Source organism: Canis aureus, chromosome 6 (assembly GCF_053574225.1).
Source record: "Canis aureus isolate CA01 chromosome 6, VMU_Caureus_v.1.0, whole genome shotgun sequence".
Classification (NCBI taxonomy): Eukaryota; Metazoa; Chordata; class Mammalia; order Carnivora; family Canidae; genus Canis; species Canis aureus.
In genome coordinates, this window is record NC_135616.1 from 78,659,698 (window position 1) to 78,680,529 (window position 20,832).

General features: G+C 38.3%; 1 protein-coding gene across 3 annotated transcripts in view; it reads right to left on the reverse strand.

Annotated features, from left to right (window-relative positions):
- Window positions 1-20,832, reverse strand: part of DDX59 (DEAD-box helicase 59) — an 84,341-nt gene that overhangs the window by 53,062 nt on the left and 10,447 nt on the right. For all 3 annotated transcript variants that reach the window (XR_013382451.1, XM_077902408.1, XM_077902407.1), the window contains exon 2: window positions 10,960-11,121. The gene's annotated coding sequence lies outside the window, so the exon portion shown is untranslated. The remainder of the gene's footprint in view (window positions 1-10,959; window positions 11,122-20,832) is intronic.

Sequence of the window (20,832 nt, forward strand, 5' to 3'; positions counted from 1 at the left end):
TTTAGCAGATTGCATTCTTGTTCCTTCCTTTACCCCATGACCAGTTATCATTTAGTTATAATCCCTTAACAGTGAAAAATATAAATAACAGTGAATGAATGTTACAAATTTTTTAAAAATTTCGATTTGATAGTATAACAATATACTGTGAAAATTAAATAGATGTATTTAAATAGTCTGAGAGATTGTATAAAAGTATTTTGAAAAGATTAGGGATTTTCTCTTTATTATAGCATACGTTAATAGGTTGATTAATTACTTTGTTGCAAGTGGGTGGATCAAGCAGTATTTGATGATATATATAACTGGGCTTCTGGAAAATAACTGTCAATTCAGACTTGCCAAGAAGAGATCTACTCAGTTGAGGGGCAGTACTGCTTAAGCAGAAAAAATCCAAGAATATATTATCATATTCCTCTCAGACCTAGACCATGAAATTAGAAATGACTCCATTAAGACTGGAGAGGACACGGACCACAAAATCTGAAATAATTCATTGAAAAGCCCTTCCAAAAGTGAAAAGCATTGTAAGTTACAAGATATCATTATTACTATTATGATTATTACATGAAGCAAGAGGATGTATGTTCTTAAAGAGCATGAACGTAAGCCCTTGCAGAAAAAAAAGTACTTAATGTCTAAATCTTTTCAAAAATAAAATAAAATAAAATAAAATAAAATAAAATAAAATAAATCTTCTCAATAATAACTGATCAACTGTGACTTCGCCTGAATTCCAAGGTGCAACATTAAAGGCCTTTACATGGCAGGTGGCCCCATAACTGCTCTGGAAACGCTGTCAGAGTGTTAGCTCTGGAAGGCTTACAGATATTGTGTCTGCATCCCTTGGAGACTGTACTTAAGTACAGTGGAGGGGGTGTCACGGAAATGCTAATACAGTCAAATACCAGATATACCTCTTCACTCAGGGTTATTATGTAGTAATTACTTTAGAGGTTAAAGAATTGCTCTTAGCCTTTATCAGAGCCCTTTAGGAAGACCGTCTGCCTGTGGACTCTCCTGGAATTCCTTGAGGGTGGGGACCCCAGATTTCTACTTTGGTATCACCAGGGCCTTTGCAGTACTTGGTGCATCAAAACTATGCATTTGAATGATTTATGAGGACTTAATAATCTAGCAAGTTACCGACTCAATGATTGAAATTTATTTTCCAGCTCGGGGTAACTGCTGGCTCGCACAGTAGCGAAAGCTGCTAGCAGGTACCATGTGCAGGTTTTTAGGAAGATAAGAAAACAACCCAAGGGAGTTCCTGACCCATACTAGTTTCCATCTTAATCATTTTTGTCCCTACACCTAGAGTTTCTATACTTTTTTATAAGGTTGAGTCATACAAAAGCTTGCAGCCTATTTGTCTGGAACGTCGTAGATTTAGATAAGTAGTCTGTTTGGATCACTCTGAATAATAACACCTCAGAAAAGCATGACAGATATTTCTGGATTAGGATTAGATTTTGAGACACGTGAAGATGCCACATTTCTTAAGTCAAATAAAATTTTACTAAAAAAAAGGGTTGGCTTTTTTTTTACTATGAATATGGCTGACACATCTCTACCTCACTTGCTTTCTATAAGTCGGCAAGTATCAGTTTGTATATCTATAATTTCTTAATTTTAATTTTTCATCTTGCTACTAAAAAACATCAGTATTTAGTTTACCTTTCAATTACTTCAAAAAATATATATGCCGGGATCTGAATATTTGTGTTCTTCTAAAATTCACGTGTTGGAGACCTAATGCCTAGTGTGGTAGTATTAGGAGATGACGCCTTTACAAGATGCTGGGAGCATGAGGACTGAGTACTCAGGAGTGGGATTAACGTTCTTATAAAAGAAACTCTAGGGGGATCCCTGGGTGGCTCAATAGTTTGGCGAGTGCCTTTGGCACAGGGCATGATCCTGGAGTCCCTGGATCGAGTCCCAAGTCGGGCTCCCATCATGGAGCCTGCTCCTCCCTCTGCCTGTGTCTCTGCCTCGTTCTCTCTCTCTCTATGTCTATCATGAATATATAAATAAATAAATCTTAAAAAAAAGAAAGAAAGAAAAAGAAACTCTACCGAGACCCCCTGCGCCTTTCAGCAGAGAAGGATACAAGAGGGCACAATCTATAAAGCAGGAAGAAAACCCTCACCCAGACAGAATCTTCTGGCCTGATGATGATCTCGGATTTCTAGGGTCCAGAACTGTGAGAATAAAATTTTAAAAAATAAAATTTAAAAAAATGTATTTATTTGACAGAGAGAGAGGGAGAGAACACAAGCTAAGGGGACAGCAGGCAGAGGGAGACGGAGAAGCAGGCTCCCCGCCAAGCAGGGAGCCCGAGGTGGGGCTCGATCCCAGGCCCCTGAGATCATGGCCTGAGCCAAAAGGCAGATGCTCAACCCACTGAGCCACCCAGGCGCCCCGAGAAATAAATTTCTGTTGCTCCTGGTCAACCCAGGCTGCGGTATTTTGTCCTGGCAGCCAAGTGGACGAAGGCCCCACAGTATTTTAAATGTGTTATATAGTAGGGTGTGGAACTGATTTCCTTTAATACCGTAAAAATTGAGAAAAGAGTGTATTAGTAAAAATGTTACATAGCCTTACTTACCTTCATGTTATAGGTAGATAGATTTGACGACGATAAAAAAAGAAGACAGGTAAGAAGAACCCCGGTGAGCCACCCCAGGGGATGCTAGGGAACTGTGATATAATAAGAAATGTGTTTGGTCTCTGCACCAGGTTCCTGGCACAGAGCTCCTAAAGCCCTAGAAATTTCCTGAGGGGAAGGAGAAAGAGAAGTATCTTTTGCTATTTGTAACAAGCCCTTTTCAACCCCACCTAAATTGATGTTCATCATGTGGCTTTGACAGCCCCCCTACCTGTGGGGTTTAGGAGGACAGATTGTCAGGAGGACCAACCACTTGATTGGAGGGTCAGAACTTTCCACCCGCCTCGGCCTCCGGGAGGAGGGAGCTGGAGGCGACTCTGTCCTGGTGGATGAGCATCAGGGGCGGGGGCACCTGCGGAAGGCCCATTGGGTATGGGCTCCCCTGAGGTCTGTGAGCCAGGACGGCGACCTACCAAACCTGAGGGGACGTGTGGGAGCCCCTGGCTTGCAGCCCACTGAACACTGTGACCCAAGGTCACACTGTGGGGCGTCCCTGTCACAACTACACGCGGGCATTATCACACGGAGAAAACCATGTGCCACAAATAAGGAGATGCCCCCGAATGACTCCCGAAGCCCTGGTACAGGAGTTCCTTTTATTTGGGGTTAGGATGAGTGTTCATTGGTCATTGCATGCAGGGGCGGGCATAAGGGGACACCCGGGCCTTAAGGAAACAGGCCCAGGACACACACGGTACGATATGCAAACGAGGCTTGTGCTCCTCCTTGGGCTGAAATTTTTAGTATCATAACGAGTTAAAAAAATTGTGGGTCATTGCAGAAGTCACTGCTTTGTTCTATCCATGCAGGCGCAAATTGGGGGTTTAGCTCAAACTAGTCTGGGAGACCTGGGCCACTAGAGCTCTTCCTCTTGGTAGTTGTCACTTCCCGAGGGATAGTTTTGGCTTCCGTCATGGGATGTCACGCCCATGGGGTCCTTTGACTGAGTTAATAGATACGCATGAGAGAAGAGCTTAAGGAAAAATGTGGGACAAAGGTTGGTGGGTACATGCAGGTCAGCTATAAAGGTTGAGTCTTGGGGTTTAGCTGGTGGTTGTACTGAAATTTGCAACTAGGATCTGAGGTTGGGGGCAGTCTTGTCTAGAAAGCCCCCAGTCTTTCTGTGCTAATTCTGGGTAGGTAGTGACAGATTTGCCCCCCCACACATTTGGCCTTGTTGAGCGTGGTGAGAAATAGCATTTTTCTTTAAGGAGCCAACTTATAATTCTAAAATCTTATAAATGAGAAGAAAGCATCAAACAATTGTCTGTCTTTCCTGTACAAACCATATGTGAAGGCAACCATGAGTGTATGAAATGAAGTTTCCCTTTATAGAGATATTCTAGCTAATAAATGAAGCAGGTCTGCTAGAATCAGGATATCACCGTGTGGGGACTTCTAATGAAATAATGGATGTAAGCAAAGATCATCAGTGGCCCCTAAAAGCCATCGAAAAAGTGACAGAGAACTTGATGGTGCATGATTTGCTGGCTTTGCCTGAATCCACTGATTGATCTTAGCATCACAGAAAGAGACAATCAAATATTTTGTGCTTCCTGATGAAAGTACACAAACCGCTCACAAAAGTATTCATGCCAACAGATTGAACCTAAATCTGATTGAGCCTCATGGTGTTTCAATTTACAGAAAATGTAAGAGACAGGAGTTTTTTAAACAACATGGTTGGGATGCAATTAGTAAAATTCAGACCTTGGAAAAACAGGAAAAAATGACAAGAAAAAGAAAGGGAGAGCAACAGAAACAGAGGAGGAACCCAGAGTTTAAAAGAGACCCATAAGTGGGGTGCTTGGGTGGCATCCCACTCTTGATCTCAGCTCAGGTCTTGATCTCAGGGTCATGAGTTCAAGCCCTGCATTGGGTACTTAAAACAAAAAAAGAGAGACGTATATGCTCAATGTAATATGCAACCCTTATTTGGCTCTCTTGATTTAAACAAACTCGTTGTAAAAAACCCCAAAAACAAGAGCTGCTAAGATGGCTGTCCCTACTAAAGGCAAACACAAGATCACAATCCCACCTGCTAGCATTGACTTTTTGGCATAAATCCTACCATTAAAGAGCTGTACATTTTATTTTGAAAAATTTTTTAGAAACGTGTACCTTTCAGTTAAACCTTCCTGAGTACGATACTCCTAAAAGTCAGCACATTAAACCTCATCAATCATTGATTCTCCAACTTAAATGAAAGCTCATTCTCCCAAGTGCAGGCATCATTGAAGGACCCGAATCTTAAAGACGATGACTTAAAGTCAATTCCAGATGATAGGCTAGTTGTAGAGGCTGACCGCAGCACAGCTTGGGTTGAGATGGTGACATTTGTTTTTGTTTGTTTGTTTGTTTGTTTGTTTGTTTTGTCCTTGGGCGTTTTTTTTTTTTCAGTATGTTTTAATACTGATGACTCAGTGTTTCAAAACCCAAATATTTCAAACCAAATAATGAAGCCATTTTGTACAGTTTTGACTCCAAAGCAACTAGACAGCCTCCTGGCCTTCCAGCTTCTTATTTCCTAGAATCACTTTTCAAATAAATGTGAATCTTTAAATCCAAATTAGTGATGGAAAGGCATCAGCCCCTTCAACAGCATCTCGAATAATTATCCGCTGTCTCTTTAAACACCTCCAAAAGTAGGAAATCTCAGCCATATTTGGAGAGGTTTGTGGTTAACTTTTATTATTGTTGCACAAGAACAAGTCTGCCCATCTCCCATGACAGCACTTTAATTCTTAAAGATCTCCTTTCTCATCCACTAAGTCAGTGACTCCTACCTGGAGTCTAGTGAATGTAAAAGCAGAATGAGAATGCCCTCCTCTTGGGCAATATCGGCACCTTAGAGCATGAAAGCTAGTAGTAGTTTGGCAAAATGTCAAATGCTGTGATGCCCCTTGAGGTTAAAATGTTATTTCAGTGGTTAAAAGGAATATGCTAAAATCTTTTAAAAATAGCTAGAAAGCCATCATCTTAAGTCTTCTTGTTAAAGATCTCTTGCTCTTTGAAATGTTGGTTATATGTATTTATATATATTTAATATAATATATAATAAAGTATGTCACTTAAAAATATATAATAAATTAAAATATATATTATTGATATAAATATCTAAGTATGTAGTAAATATATATTGTTACAAAAGAATAGCCTAATCCACTTTCCTCTTAAGATTTGCCATGGAAATTGTATATATCACTTCTACTTGTTAGAACTTTGGTTCTCATCTCATTGGTTAGAGCTTTGTCACATGCTATTAGGGAGCTGGAAAACAGTGTTTACTCCGGGTAGCCTTGTGCCTGTAGAGAAATTCCTTTACTCTGGGAAAAGAGAGAGGGTGCATAATAGGAGACTATTGACAGTCTGTGTTCCAATAACTCTGAATAGAAGTTATCACCAAATATCACAATGATAATGTGTTCTAAACTAAGAGTTTTGGTGAAATACCCAAATACCAGTAATATGTATGTGAGGGGCATTTGTTCTCAACTGCCTAACATCCATTTGCTCTACTTCCAATAATAATTCTGGTTTGTATTTGGCATCCATTCTTCCTCTCAGTCCATGGTTCTGTGGATATGCCTCCATTCTCGAATCCAGGGATGGCTTGTGACCTAACCAGCCTACCTAGTTAGAATACCACATTCCTTAGGCAACAGTGATTGGTTTGGGATGGGCACATAATTTCATTTCAGCCACTAAGAAAGTAGACTCTCCTTTCATTCTGCAGCCATCTTGCTAAATGGAGTATGACAGTAAAACCATTCCTTTTTGGGTTTTTTTTATTGGTGGTGGTGGGTTTTTTTAGGCCTAGGATCCAGCCATGTTTGGAGTCTGCTCTAGAGTGGGGCTTCTAAGCTACAAGATCCAGTAAACTCTCTTCTCCATTTTTGTTTTGTTTTATTTTTATCCTTACACTAGTTTGTAGTAGGTTTTCTGTAACTGGCAATAAAAAGAATCCTGATATATTTGAGACTATTTCTAAGTCTCCAGGATGTAAGATTATATGCAATAAAGAATTAAAATAATTTTGAAAAACCAAGTAAGATACTTGATTAGTTCATATATTTAAATGAATGAGCTATTATCATAAAGCAAAGATATGCACCAAGCATCATTGTTCTTCACTGTACTTCCAGAATTTGAAGCACTAACTGGATTACAGGCTTCAAGAATTCTTTCTCATACATTATTAAACACTAATATTACTATGGACTCAAGAGTTTAAAAATTTGGTGATTATGTATAAATCAGTTTTAAATCTTTCTGAAATGAGGTAGGAGTATAAATAAGTTGAAAAAGGTGTCAAGCAACTTCTTTCTCATTCTAGTAGCTTCTTTTCTAAGCAATCAACTCTCCTTTTACACAGACTCCACATTCTCATCCTGTGTCTCCGAAAAAGTACCAACAATACTTCTTCTTAGCACTTACAGTGAATACATAATTCAGAATAAGATAACACCAAATGTAACATAGAATTAATTACATTTCTTCCAAATCACTTAGGAAAATATTGAAGCATAATTTTATGGATTCCTGTATCATTTCTAATAATCTCAGAATAGTAAGAATTACTCACACTTTATTTTGTCTGCTTGGAAAAGTCCTATTTGATCAATGGGGTGGTACTGGTGTTTGGTCATGTTACATGAAGCTGGGGCAGCTCCTGCAGGGTGCTGGATAAAAGAATACAGTCTCAAAAGTCTTCCAGCACATCTCCTCTAAGGAATGATTGCAGGAGAAGTAGCTAGAAATAAGAGATTTTATCTCATTTTAAAGATTGGCAGAGGAGGGAATTCCATTCCTTTTTAGTAACCCATGTCAGTACATAACAAGCTTCACAAGAAATTAATCAACTATGTTTTATCCAAATCCTTTGGGCTGAAATTCTTCTGTTCTGGAAACAAAAAGCTACTGATGACTATCATCAGTGTGAGAGCCCTTCATATATTTGGACACTGTAATTAAAAGCTCTTCTAGATGCTGATTATTTTAACTCTTTTAACCCAGTCATTTTCAACAGGATGGGGAAGTTATTTCACCCCCAGGGGACATTTGGCAATGTTTGCAGACGTTTTGGTTGTCACAACGGGAGGGGAGGTGCTACTAGCATCTAATGGGCAGAGGCTGGGCATGCTGCTAAACATCCTGCAATGCACAGGAATGTTCTACTCTCTCTCTCTCCTCTCCACCCCAAATAATTATTGCAAAATGTTAACAGTATTAAGGTTGATAAACTATACTTTTATAAAGAAAATATTTATTTATTTATTTATTTATTTATTTATTTATTTATTTATGGGGGAGGGTGAAGGAGAGGGAGAAAGAGTCTTTTTTTTTTTTTTTTTTTTTGAGAAAGAGTCTCAAGCAGACTCCCCACTGAGCCCAGAGCCTGAGCTCAATCTCCCAACTCCAAGATCAGGACCTGAGGCAAAACCTGCAGTTGGTTGACTCAGACTTTCAACCAACTGCAGCACCAGATACCCCTCTACCTTTCTTAACATAGTCTTATTTTCCAGACCTTTGTGATAATCAATTTAATTTTCTTTCAACCTCTACTCAAACATACATGATTCCACTTAGATTTGGAGCTGTGAATTCCATGTGCACCTATTACTGAGAAGTAAGGACAAATGACTTCATAGTTCCTTCCGTCTGTGATACTTGTCCTAGGTGAAGATTATAAACACGGAACTTCGCTGGGGATGTAAATGACCCACTTCCTATGTCTGTAGGTGTTTGTATGACCTGCAAGGGCCCACACGAAGTTCTACTCAGCTAAGATTATGGGAATATCTCAGCCTGGTGGAAATAGAGAGGGGCTGAGGGTGTGGGAGGGAAGGGAAGATCTTGCCGAGCTGTGGCCAAAGCTATAAAAGTGATGTAAAATGGAAGAAAGAGGTTCCCAGAGCTTGCTCTTGCAACTCTTAACATAGGCAACCAAAGACAGTGGTTGAGTAAGGCCTCCTAGTCACAGATACATTTTACTGTGGTCTTGGGACATGTATTTTAGATAACTTTTGGTAAATCCTTAAACTTCTATAACTCTTCCACTGTGTGTTTATGTGTAATCCTCTGGTTCTCAACGTGGAGCAATGAAAACCCTTACAATGAAAAAGCTTGTGTGCTTGCTTCCAAAGTAACCAGAGTAGCCCTCTCTTAGGCTAAACTTGGAAAAAAAAAAAAAAAGATTTCTGGAAGAAAAATTAGACTGGTCATAGCTAAGAAGAGAAGCAATCTGGAGAAGTCCTGAGGTCTGCAAGAAGAAATTGGGGATGTATGCAGGACTAATGCTGGGGTTGGAAAAAGTGCTTCAAGTCTTCAAAGATGGATGCTGAGGAGCCTCACTCACGTAATACATGGTTTTCTGATTTTGATTAGCATTTTGCTCCTAACTACTGCTCTTAAATTCAAATTATAGCTTTCCAGAGGATACAAAAACAAGAAGAAGAAATATGCTGAGGTTTGCATAGAGATCAAATAACCATTCCACTCTAAAGCCATAGATTCTTCCATTTGTGGAGATTCCATGCCAGGTTTGACATTTCTCATGCTTGATGTCTACATACACAGAGTCACATCGGAGAGCTTAAGCAAAAATCATCTGGTTAGTTCGAATTCCGTAGGGAATATATAAAATGTTCCTTGAATTTTCAATTCCAAGTATGTTTTTATGTTTACAGGACTCACAAAGGCTTTATTTGCATATTATCCATTTAGAGTGAAAGATGATCTGGATGGATATAAAAAATAATTAATTTCAAATTTATGCCAGAGTAAGGTGGCACTTAACGTCTCTCACATTCCCTCTACTTTCAACTCTAAACACATTCCAACTCCATCTGCCTGCTACTCAGAAGGCAGGAGGGTCCTGGGCGGTGGGAATCAGAGGCTTGAGGTGATATATTCTCACCTGTGAGCAGGACCGAAGCGGGGGGTCAGGGTAGGGTAGTCCTGATGCAAAGACTTGAGAATCATGGTTTTTGGTACTTGGACCTCTTGATGGTGTCAGGATATAGTTGGCCTAACAGCAGGTTGATTTCTGCCCTGTGTAAGTGTGCATATTCTCCTTGACCCCAAGGAACTGGGAAGGAACCAAACTGAAGCCAGAGGTTTAAAAGATCACAGAGCAGCAGGGCTTCCTTCCTTCCCGAGGATGTCTCTGCCACTAAACTATCATACAATCAGACACCATGTCCCTTCCACTCTCTGAGGGCCACTGATACTTCAGCTATTCCCAAGAGGCCTACAACCAGAAAGAAAGAGAGTGCAAATCACACAATCAGACTGAGTTGCCTTATGAAGTAGAGCAGTGGGAAAAGACAGATAGTAATTGCACACCAAAAGTAATAAGGACCCTAAGGAGACTTCAGTGCAACATAAAAGAGACACTCTGAAGATAAATCAAACCAAACCATGATTTTCACACTAAAAATTTAATAAAATGAAGTCTCATTTTTGAGACCCAAGTTAATGGAAAATTTAGTGGAAGAAAGATCTCAAAGTGACAGAGCAAAAATACCAAGAGATAGAAATCATAATAAACAGACAAACAAAAAAGACAAGAGATTTGGAATACAGACCCTAAAGGAGTGGTTCTAGAAGGAGAAAAAGGAGCAGATGGAGGAGAGGTAATAATAGAAGAAAATATTTTCTGAAAATATTTTGAAAATTTTTTGTGTTAAAGAAAGACCAGCGTCTGCAAATTCAGGAGGCTTTCTAATATCCAGGCATATACCGGTAACATTTTTGAACTTCAAGAGAAAGGGAAAATCTTACAAGTTTGAGGGGGGATGGGTAAATTATAAAGAAAAAGAATCAGACAAGTACATGATTTATCTTCAACTCTGGAGGGTGAAAGCCGGTGGCAAAAACTACAAAGTACTGAGGAAAAAAGTACCGAAAATCAAGAATTCCAGGCAAGTTATCACTTACCTGTTAGTTTGGAAATACATACAAAAGGATTCAGAAAAATATCATACGTACTACCAGTTGAGTAAAAGACTTGGGAAAGAGCGTTAAATAACAAATTAATCTGAATGGAGCTTATATACACAGTATTAGTTCTCTATGACTATATACAAATTACTCCGAACCCTAGTGGCTTGAAACAACACTAAGCATTTATTATCTCTCACAATGTTTGTGGGTCAAGCATGGCTTAGCTAGGAGGCTCTGGCCCAAAGGCTCTTGAAGATGAACTCATGACGTGGGCCAGGGCTGCACTCTTCTGAAGGCTCAACTAGGGCTGTAGGATCTGCATCCAAACTGAGTCAGTCACTCACCTGGCCAGCAAGTTGGGTGGCTACCGGTCAGAAGCCTCAGTTCCTTTGTGCATCAGCTCTCCAAGGACTGCTGGAGTGTCCTCATGATAGTGTGGCTGGCTTCCTCCAGAGCCGAATATCCTCAAGAGCCAGGTGGAGCCTCAGAGGTTACGCACTATTGTTCTGTTTATTAGAAACAAGTAACTAAATCCAGTCCACATTCAAAGATAGGGGAATTAGAAAGGTCAAAAAATCTGCAAATATATTTTAAAACCACCATCCAAATAAAATAAAAAATAAGGGAAACACAAGGAAAATCTGACGAAAATTCAATTATGTTGAGAAATTTTAACATTCCCTTTACAGAAATGAAGAAAATAAACAAAAATAAGTAAAGGAATTAGGTGTGCCTGGGTGGCTCAGTCATTTGAGCATCTGTCTTTGGTTCAGGTCATGATGCTGATTGAAGTCCTGGGATCAAGCCCCACATCAGGCTCCCTGCTCAGCAGAGTGTACTTCTCCCTCTCCCTCTGCTCCTCCCCCTGCTCCTGCAAGATCTCTCAAATTAATTATTAATTAATTAAAATATTTTTTAAAATAAGTAAAGAAATTAGAACAAATAAATCAATGCACTAGATTTAATAAACATACATAGACCCTTACATTCCTTTAAAAAAAAGACATATATCCCTTAATCCATGAAATAATGTTTTTTTAAAAAGTGACTCAGAGTAAAAATACCTAGCAATATATATGCAGCATTGTTTAAAAATTTATTATGTCAGGTGCTGCTCTAAGTACTTGACATGTAACAATTCATTTAATTCTTATACTAATTTATGAAGTAGAATTATATAACAACTTGGAAGTGAATAAATACACCAACACACTCCTAGATTATCTTCGGTCCAAAGAGGTAATAAAAATTGAAATTATAAATGGCATTAGATATTCTTCAATGTGCGCTGATTAAGCTATACTGACATTAATGACTAACATCCATCCTGTTTGGTGGGTGCTCACAAACACTGGTTGTTAAATATTCTTAATATCACTCCTATCCTGAACTATCTAAAACACTTTGAAAAGAACACTTCAGAACAAAAGCTAAGGAATACAGCAAAACCTGAACTCAGAGAAAAACTAAGTGTCATCATCGTCAAGGAAGAGAAACAAAAATGAAAGAACAAAATTAGAATTAAGAAATTCTAATTAGGGGATCCCTGGGTGGCGCAGCGGTTTAGCGCCTGCCTTTGGCCCAGGGCGCGGTCCTGGAGACCCGGGATCGAATCCCACGTCGGGCTCCCGGTGCATGGAGCCTGCTTCTCCCTCTGCCTGTGTCTCTGCCTCTCTCTCTCTCTCTCTCTCTCTGTGACTATCATAAATACATTTTTTAAAAAAAGAAATTCTAATTAGTTAATTTAAAAATTAACTAAGAAAAAAATAAATAAAAATTAACTAAGAAATTAGAATAATAACTAAATAAACCAAAGTACAAAGATGGAGTTAAGTGTAAAGATATTATACTATAAGGATAATATAAAGCTGAACATACTGAAATAGAAAAAAATTAGTAGAAAGGATAAATAAATTCAAAAGCTGTTTTTTATTTTATTTTATTTTTTTTAATTTTTTTTTAATTTTTATTTATTTATGATAGTCACACACAGAGACAGAGAGAGAGGCAGAGACACAGGCAGAGGGAGAAGCAGGCTCCATGCACCGGGAACCCAACGTGGGACTCGATCCCGGGTCTCCGGGATCGCGCCCTGGGCCAAAGGCAGGCGCCAAACCGCTGCGCCACCCAGGGATCCCCAAAAGCTGTTTTTTAGAAAGAATAATAAAGCCAATAAATTCTTAGTAGAGCCTTATTAAAGAAAAATGAGAAACAGGCCAGACTAGGAATAAAAAAGAAAAATTAACTATTTAGAAATAACAAATATATATAAACTTGAGATGATATAACACAAATTAACCACAGAAGAAATTGAAAGTCACCATAAGACATTGTAAAAGTAACTAGTTATTTTTTTTTAATTTTTAGTTATTTATTTATTTTTTTTTTAATTTTTTATTTATTTATGATAGTCACACAGAGAGAGAGAGAGAGGCAGAGACATAGGCAGAGGGAGAAGCAGGCTCCATGCACCGGGAGCACGACGTGGGATTCGATCCCGGGTCTCCAGGATCGCGCCCTGGGCCAAAGGCAGGCGCCAAACCGCTGCGCCACCCAGGGATCCCTAATTTTTAGTTATTTATGATAGTCACAGAGAGAGAGAGAGGCAGAGACACAGGCAGAGGGAGAAACAGGCTCCATGCACCGGGAGCCTGATGTGGGATTCCATCCCGGGTCTCCAGGATCACGCCCTGGGCCAAAGGCAGGCGCCAAACCGCTGGGCCACCCAGGGATCCCAAAGTAACTAGTTATTTAAAAGAGCCAAATTCAGGGCAACCCCCAGGGGCTCAGTGGTTGAGCATCTGCCTTGGCTCAAGGTGTGACCTGGAGGTCCTGGGACCAAGCCCAGCATTGGGCTCCCTACATGGAGCCTGCTTCTCTCCCTGCCTGTGTCTCCACCTCTCTCTATGTCTCTCATGAATAAATAAATAAGATCTTTTTAAAAAATAAAAATACTAAAAAAGCCAAGTTCTATAAATGTTGAAAATTGATAAATCCAGTATCATTTAAACATTTTAAGACAATAGAAATGATAAAAATCTTACCAATTTATTTTATTAAGCTGGCATAACCGTAAAGATTTTTTAAAGATTTATTTTATTTATTTGAGAGAAAGAGTGCTCTCGGAGGGGCAGAGACAGAGGGAGGAGAGGAGCAGGCTCCCTACTGAGCATGGAGCCTGACCCCGGGGTTAATCTCAAGACTTTGAGATCATGACCTGAGTGGAAACCAAGAGCCAGACACTGAATCGACTGAGCCACCCCAGTGCCCCATGCTGGCATAATTTTAATACCAAACCTGATGAATGTTGCAATAAAGAAGACTACAGACTAATCTTACTTATAAACCCAGTGAGTGGGCAGCTCGGGTGGCTCAGCGGTTTAGCGCTGCCTTCAGCCCAGGGCCTGATCCTGGAGACCCGGGATGGAGTCCCACCTCGGGCTCCCTACATGGAGCCTGCTTCTCCCTCTGCCTGTGTCTCTGCCTCTCTCTGTCTCTGTCTCTCATGAATGAATGAATAAATAAATAAATAATAAACCCAGTGAGTTTTGACCTAGTAAAGTTTAATCTAGGAATACAAAAGTGATTACATTTAAGAAAATTCATCAATATAATTCTTTACATCCATAAATTAAAGGGAAGAAGCATACATCTAGTTGCTTAAAAGGTATTTGATAAAAAAAATGATAAAAAAACAAAACCAAAAACAAACAAAAAAAAGGTATTTGATAATATGCAGCAGCCAATGGAAATAAAACTTTATTTTTATTTTTACTTTTTTGGTAATAAAACTTTAAAGAAGGTAGATTTGCAAAAGAATGGATTATATAACAAAGACTATCCCAAATTAGCAAATACTATTGTAAAATGTTAAATACTAAAACCATGTCGATTATACTTAGAATCCAGGCAGGGTTGTTCACAATTTCAAGTAGCATTCAATGCTTTCTTTGAGGTGCTATTCTTTTTTTTTTTTTAAAGATTTTATTTACTTATTCATGAAAGACACAGAGAGAGAGGCAGAGACACAGGCAGAGAAAGAGGCAGCTGCCTGCCGGGAGCCTAATGAAGGACCAATCCGGGGAATCTGGGGTCATGTCCTGAGCCGAAGACATACGCTCAACTGCTAAGCCACCCAGGCATCCCTGAGGTGCTGTTCAATGAAAAAAATGATATAAACATTAGAAAAGACTAGGTAAAGTTTTTTGCTACTGACTTCATTTGTACACATGCTCTCTCTCTCTCTCTCAAATGAGTAAACAAAATCTTTCTTAAAAAAAAAAAGATCCAATGACTTTGCTCAATATTACCAATAAGTGCCAGAAAATGGAAATAAGGAAAAAATTCTTTCACGATAGCAACTCTATAAAATAACCAATAATGAACTTAAAAAAAGGCACTCTCTCTCTCAGCAACTCTAAGGACTACAAGCCAAAGAGCAACCAGTATATAGGAGATCTGAACACAGTCAATCAACCAATGGAGCTAATTGAAATACATAGAATATTTCACCCAATAATAGCAGAATATACATTTTGTTCTCAAGTACCCATGGAACACTCACCAAGATAAACTGTATTTTGGGCCCTAAAACAAAGCTTAGCCAACTCTAAATAACAGAAATATAGTGTAATTTTTACCATATTAGAATCAAATTGAAGTCAGTAGCAGAAAAACAACAGGAAAACGTGGAGAAATTAAGCAACATGATTCTAAACCCATAGGTCAGAGGCATGTGAGTGGCTCAGTCAATTAAGCATCTGCCTTCAGTTCAGGTCATGGTCCCAGGCTCCTGGGATCAAGCTCTGAGTTGGGCTCCCTGTTCAGTGGGGAGTCTGCTTCTCCCTCTCCTACTCCACTTCCCCTGCTTGTGCTAGTTCTCTCTCCATGTCAAATAAATAGGTAAAATCTTTAAAAATAAAATCCTAAGGGTCAGTGAGGAAGTCACAACCCAAAATTTAAAAATAGAAACAACAGAAGGAACATAAAAATATAACATATTAAACTTGTGGGATGCTTCTAAAGCAGTGCTGAGAGGAAAATTTAGAGTACTAAACATTTACACTAGAAGCAAATAAAGGTCTTAAATCAGTCATTTAAGTTCCTACCTCAAGAAATCAAAAGAAGAAGAAGAAAAGTGGAAGGAGAAAAAAAGAGGAAGAAGAGGAAGGAGAAGAACAAAGAAGAGCAAAATAAGTTTTTTAACAAGTAAAAGGAAAGTTAAAAAACAAAATACAGGGATGCCTGGCTGGTTCAGTCAGTAGAGCATGTGACTTTGATCTTGGGGTTGTAAGTTCAGGCCCCACATTGGGAATAGAACTTACTTTTTAAAAAGTTAATGAGGGGCAGCCCGGGTGGCTCAGCGGTTTAGTGCCGCCTTTAGCCCAGGGCCTGATCCTGGAGACCCAGGATCAAGTCCCATGTCAGGCTCCCTGCATGGAGCCTGCTTCTCCCTCTGCCTGTGTCTCTGTCCGCCCCCCCCCACCCGTGTCTCTCATTAATAAATAAATAAAATCTTTAAAAAATAAAAAATAAATAAAAAGTTAATGAAATTGAAAATCAGAAAACAGAGAAAATCAACAAAAAAAGCTTGTTCTTCAAAAAAAAAATCAATAACATCGCAATTTTTAGCAAGACTAAGACTTTAAAAAAGATGACACAGAGTAACTGGGATGATACTACAAATCCTGCAGGGAATACCATAAATAGCTTTATCTTCACAAATTTGACAATTTAAAATAAATGGACTAATTTCTTAAAAACTATCAACTACCAAACCCAACCAGGATGAAATAGACAGGATAAATAATTCTATAGCCATTTAAAAATTGAAGTTTTAATTTAAAATTTTCCCCCCAAAGAAATCCTCGGGCCCAGATGGCTCCACTGAAGACCTTTATCAAATATTTAAAGAATTCATCAGTTTTACACAGTTTTTTCAGAAAATAGAAGCAGAAGGAATACTTCCCAACTCACATCATGAGGCCAGTATTATTTAGACACAAAAATTCCAGCAAAATATTAGCAAATTGAATCCAAGATGTTATTTAAAAAATTAAGTAACACGACAAAGTGGGATTTATTTCAGGCATGCAAGGTTGGTTCAACATTCGAGAATCAATGTTATGCATTGTATCAACAGGCTAAAAAAGAAAAATCATAATATCATTATGATCACATAATTTAACAAAGAAAAGGCATTTGACCGAGTCCAATACCCATTCATGATGAAAAATAAAATAAAACCAATTCTCAGCAAGATAAAAAAAAATAGAGGAAAGTTATCCAACTTAATAAAGAACATCTGCAAAATCCTATAGCTAAAATGATACTTAATGGTGAAAGACCAAATGCTTTCTCCTTCAGATTGGAAATAAGAAGGATGTCTACTTTCATTACTATTATTCAACATAGTACTGGCAAGTCTAGTCACTACTGGAGGGCAAGAAAAAAATTAAAAGCATACAAACTGGAATGGAAGAAATAAAACTATCCCCATTTGCAGATAACATGATTGTCTATACAGGAAATCCCTGGGGAATCTCCAAAAACAAACAAACAAATAAAAAAACCTTCTACAACTGAGTTCAGTAGGATCACATGATACAAGATTGCACTCTTGGTCATGAATCCCAGAGAAATGAAAACTTGTCTTCACACAAAAACCTGGATGTGAATGTCCAGAGCAGTTTTACTCCGGAGAGCCAAAAAAACTGGAAGAAGCCCAACTGTCTTTCAATAGGTGAATGATTGAACACAGTGTGGTACTTCCACACCATGGAATACTACTCAGCAATAAATAAGAATGAACTTGGGGCAGCCCAGGTGGCTCAGTGGTTTAGCACCACCTTCAGCCCGGGACGTGACCCCAGGGCCCCGGGATCTAGTCCCACATCAGGCTCCCTGCATGGAGCCTGCTTCTCCCTCTGCCTGTGTCTCTGCCTCTCTCTCCCTGCATCTCTCATAAATAAATAAATAAAATCTTAAAAAAAATAAATAGGAACGAACTGTTAATACATGCAAAACAACTTGGATGAAACTCCAGGGAATCATGCTGAGGGGGGAAAAAGCCAATTCCTAAAGCTTACATACTATATGATTCCATGCATATTTCATTTGTGGAATGACAAAATTACAGAAATAGAGAACAGTTTTATGGTTGCCAGAGGTTAGGGAAAAGGGGGGCTAGATGGGTATCTATGGTTATAAAAGAGAAATATGAAGGATCTTGGTTGTGACAGAATTATTCAGTATCTTTCCCCCCTAGTTTTTAGAGTATTTTGACCATGATAGTGGATACACAAACTTACACACGTAATAGCATTATATAGAACAAAATATGTACACATGCAAATAAATAAACACAGATAAAATTGGGGAAATCTGAACACAATTGGTCGATTGTACAACATCAATGCCCTGGTTTTCACACTGCACTTTAGTTCTGCACTATGTTACCATCAGGGAAACTGGGTAAATGGCACACAAGATCTCTTTGTGTTATTTCTTACAACTGCATGCAAACCCACAATCATCTCAGTTAAAATTTCAATATAAAATAACTGCCGAATTTTTTTCTCAAAGGGCACTAAAAATGAGAGAAATAAATACCATTTGTTATTGAAGATATGTAGCTTTTTTTTTTTTCCAAAAGCATAGGGCCTGAATGAAGAAAAGTAAAAGTCTTACTGAAGGTCTTAAGATCTGAACAAAAGGAAAGATTTACCACAGTCTTGGAACGAGAAGACATTTTTAAAATGGCAACCTCTCAAGAGCAAGATACAAATTCAATGCAATTCCCATTAGAATGCTAACTGGATTTTTTTTAATGAATGTGAAGAATGTTGGATCAAAACGTCTTAGAGCTCATAATGGAAGATAGATCAAGAACATTAAAATTATATAAAAGCAAAGAATAGTGACAGAGAACTTCTGTCATGAGATATCAGAATGCAAACATAAGGCCACTGCTATCAAATCTCTATGGCATTGGTGTGGGACCAGATTATTAGGTCAGTAGAACATCAGAGTCCAGAAATAGGCCCCAGGGAATGTGTGAACTTAATACAAGACAAAGATGGTATTTCCATTTGGAGAAAAAGAATAGTTTATTACCATATGGTGCTGGCATGACTGGTTATCCATCTGGAAAAAGATACAGACATATCCTGTTTCATACTACACACATTATAAAACAATAAAAACTGTACAAAAATAGCCAGGCAACAACATATGAACTTAGAGTAAAAGCTCTTCTCAACTAAGATAGGAAATCCAGATTCCAGTTGTCAAAAAGACGTATTTAGCAATATAAAAATTAAAAACCTTTTGAATGGCAAACTATAGCAAACACAAATTCAACAAATAAATGATGGAGTAGGAACACATACAGCGCTTGTGACTAGAACAGAGCTAATGTCTATAATATACAAAGAACTATAACAAATTGATAAGAAGACCCTCCCAAGACATGCACACACACACACACACACACTCCCTAAATGGGCAGAGTACGTTCATAGAAGAGCAAATACAAATTGCCAAAAAACATATGCAAAGATGCTCAGATTCACCAGGGGTCAGGGAAATGCAAAATAAAATAACAATAAAATACTTTCTTTAACTCATTAGATTGTCAAAAATTAAAAGGAGGGTTAGTACCTATTTCTGGTTGGAACTGGGAGAAAGAATTACTCTCATACATTTCTGATGGAAATGTAAAGTCTTTTAGAAAAGGAATCTGGCAATAGTAATTAAAATTACATCTATACACATATCTTCAATCCCACAGTCTTTTGGAAATCTATTTCCTAGAAGTAAAAGTCCCCAAGGTATATGTACAAGGATGTTCACTGCAGTGTCATCCATAGTGAAAAATATTGAAACCAACTGAATGTCCATTGAGAGAGGAATGGATGGGTATGTAACATGCAGTCACACTCTGAAATATTACGCAGCCATGAAGAACATGTTAACATTCTTCCAGTCAACATAAAGAGATTTTGATGAGGTTTTATTGCATGAGAAAACTAAGGTAGGGAGCAGCATGTATAATATCTCATTTTTGCAAAGCAAAAAATGGTTTTTAAATCTATGTATATGCGTATAGTTACATGAGTCTGGAGAAAACCACAGAAAAATATGCATCGTATTGTTCAAACAAGTTCCCTAAAGGGAAAAGGGGTAGGGAAGAGGAATAGAAGAGTAGGGGAAGGGACAGGGAGATAATGCAAATAGATAAGGTGGAAAGACTAAATAAAATGAACATACCTTAGTATATATAAACTCTGCTATGTAAAATAATGTGTGTGTGTGAATGAGAGAGATTATGTATAAATTTAAAAATATTGGGCAGCCCAGGTGGCTCAGCAGTTTAGCACCTGCCTTCGGCCCAGGGCTTGATCCTGGAGACCTGGGATCGAGTCCCACGTTGGGTTCTCTGCATGGAGCCTGCTTGTCCCTCTGCCTGTGTCTCCACCTTTCTCTCTCTCTCTCTCTCTAATTTATAAAGAAATAAAATCTTTAAAAAAAAAGAAAATATTGTTGTAGATACTTATCTACTAACTTGTAGAGAACTCTATGATAACCTGTCAAATGAAAAAAAGTAAGTTGGAATACACAGACTGAGGGTACTTAAAATTGGGACATAGCATTAAATCTTCAAAAATTTTGAATGACATGGAGTTTGGTTATTTTTCTAGGTAACAGATAAAGAAATCCCAGTGTATCTGAATATATGTTTGTATATGTGTCAACAAAATATTAAAGTTGGTTATTCCGGGGGGAATGGCAGTGAATAAATGATATTGGGACAGAAGTGAAAACAGAGGAGATGATTAGCTTTACCCTTTTCTTTTTTCATATTTTATTTTTTACCTTGATCTTGCCATTCAAGATTAAGGGTTGCATACTCTACCAACTGAGCTGGCCAGGCACCCCAGCTTTACGTTTTATATATGTTTGTTCCATGTAATTTCATTTGTTATTAGAACCATGGGCTACTGCTATAATGTTCAAAAATCAAATAAAGCAGTAAAAAAAAAAAAAAAAGTAAACCCCAAGTTTTCCCCCATGGCACCTCAAGCGCATGCCACTATATGGACAGCACATAGCAAAGAGGAATACACTAAATGTTCATTTTGGAGAGAGTAGACAGGCATTACCGGCTTAAAATGGATTTACTGTAAGGGATACAACTTAGAAGTGAAAACAACACC